This window comes from Coffea arabica, unplaced genomic scaffold (genome assembly GCF_036785885.1).
Source record: "Coffea arabica cultivar ET-39 unplaced genomic scaffold, Coffea Arabica ET-39 HiFi ptg000200l, whole genome shotgun sequence".
Taxonomy (NCBI): Eukaryota; Viridiplantae; Streptophyta; class Magnoliopsida; order Gentianales; family Rubiaceae; genus Coffea; species Coffea arabica.
This window is the reverse complement of record NW_027266262.1, coordinates 6477255-6479754: the sequence shown is the minus strand read 5'-3', so window position 1 is coordinate 6479754 and position 2500 is coordinate 6477255.

The following is a 2500-nucleotide window of genomic DNA, read 5'->3' as shown; positions in this document are numbered from 1 at the left end:
GGCCGTCGTGCGGCCTAAGGCCCACCGCCTAGCCACGAGGGGCACCGTCGTGTGTTTGTCTTGCCATCGGTGTGGCATCGTGGCCATGCCTTTGCCAACACAAGGCAACGGCCGTCATGCGGCCCAAGGCCAACCGCCTAGCCACGAGGGGCACCGTCGTGCATTTTTCTTGCCGTGGGTGTGGCGTCGTGCCCATGCCTTAGCCAACGCAAGGCAACGGCCGTCGTGTGGCCTAAGGTCAACCGCCTAGCCATGAGGGGCACCGTCGTGCGTTTTTCTTGCCGTCGGTGAGCCATCGTGCCGATGCCTTAACCAACGCAAGCCAACGGCCATCGTGCGGCCTAAGGCCAACCGCCTAGCCATGAGGGGCACCGTAGTGCATTTTCCTTGCCGTCGGTGTGGCCGTCGTGCCCACGCCTTGGCCAACGCAGGGCAACGGCCGTCGTGCGGCCTATTGCCCACCTCCTAGCCGTGAGGGGCACCGTCGTGCATTTTCCCAGCATGGCTACAGAGGTTTACCCGTGGCCTTGGGAGCAAAACCCCACGGCAGTTGTGCTTTTTTCTTGCCGTCGGTGAGGCCGTCGTGCCCATGCCTTAGCCAATGCAAGGCAACGGCCGTCGTCCGTCCTAAGGCCCACCGCCAAGCCGTGAGGGGCACCGTCGTGCATTTTTCTTGTCGTCGGTGTGGCCGTCGTGCCCACGCCTTAGCCAACGCCGGGCAACGGCCGTCATGCGGCCTAAGGCCGCCATGAGGGGCACCGTCGTGCGTTTTTCCAGCATGGCTACAGAGGTTTACCCGTTGCCTTGGGAACAAAACCCCACGGCAGTCGTGCGTTTTCCTTGCCATCGGTGAGGCCGTCGTGCCCATGCTTAAGCCAATGCAAGGCAACGGCCGTCGTGCGGCCTAAGGTCTACCGCCTAGCCATGAGGGGCACCGTCGTGTGTTTAACTTGCCGTCGGTGTGGCATCGTGCCCATGCCTTAGCCAACACAAGGCAACGGCCGTCGTGCGGCCCAAGGCCCACCGCCTAGCCACGAGGGGCACCGTCGTGTGTTTTTCTTGCCATCGGTGTGGAATCGTGGCCATGCCTTAGCCAACGCAAGGCAACGGCCGTCATGCGGCCTATGGCCGACCGCCTGGCCATGAGGGGCACCGTCGTGCGTTTTTCTTGCCGTCGGTGTGGCCGCCGTGCCCATGCCTTAGCCAACGCAGGGCAACGGCCGTCGTGCGGCCTAAGGCCCACCGCCTAGCCATGAGGGGCACCGTCGTGCGTTTTATTTGCCGTCGGTGTGGCATCGTGCCCATGCCTTAGCCAACGCTAGGCAACGGCCGTCGTGCGGCCTAAGGCCAAACGCCTAGCATCGTGCCCGTGCTTTAGCCAACGCAGGGCAATGGCCATCGTGCGGCCTAAGGGCAACCGCCTAGCCATGAGGGGCACCGTCGGCCGTTCTTCTTGCCGTCGGTGTGGCCATCGTGCCTATGCCTTAGCCAACGCAGGGCAACGGCCGTCGTGCGGCCTAAGGCCCACCGCTTAGCCATGAGGGGCACCGTCGTGCGTTTATCTTGCCGTCGGTGTGGCATTGTGCCCTTGCCTTAGCCAACGCAAGGCAACGGCCGTCGTGTGGCCTAAGGCCTACCGCCTAGCCATGAGGGGCACCGTCGGGCGTTTTTCTTGCCGTCGGTGTGGCATCATGCCCTTGCCTTAGCCAACGCAAGGCAATGGCCGTCGTGTGGCCTAAGGCCTACCACCTAGCCATGAGGGGCACTGTCGTGCGTTTTTCTTGCCGTTGCCTTAGCCAACGCAAGGCAACGGTCGTCGTGTGGCCTAAGGCGCACCGCTTAGCCATGAGGGGCACCGTCGTGCATTTTTCTTGCTGTGGATGTGGCGTCGTGCCCATGCCTTAGCCAACGCAAGCCAACGGCCGTCGTGCGGCCTAAGGCCTATCGCCTTGCCATGATGGGCACCGTCGTGCGTTTTTCACGTCGTCGGTGTAGTGTCGTGCCAATGCTCCGTCATGCGGCCTAAGGCTCACCGCCTAGCCTTGTTTTCGCTTATTTTTATCTTTTTAAGCATACATGTTGAGTCTCGTTAATGTCCACCGCCGTATGTCTTTGAAATTCATAAATTGCTTTTTTTTTTAATTAAACTATATTTTTGTATTTTTTATTATTTTTTATTATTTTTTTGTTTTTATTTTTGTTCAATTCAATCTTGGAAATTTTTTATTTTTTTTTATTTTTTTTGTTTTTATTTTTGTTCAATTCAATCTTGGAAAATTTTTATTATTTTTTATTGTTTTTATTGTTTTTATTTTTGTTCAATTCAATCTTGGAAATTTGTTTTATATTTGTTTCAAGCACCCATGTGTAGGTGTGTTAAATACACACTAAATTGCCATCTATTGGTGGCTATATTTGTGAGACGAAAAGGGTGTGGGTCTACTAACGGTTTGAGTTTTTTAGTTTCAAGACTATCAGGGAGAGTTGAGATGCTTGACCT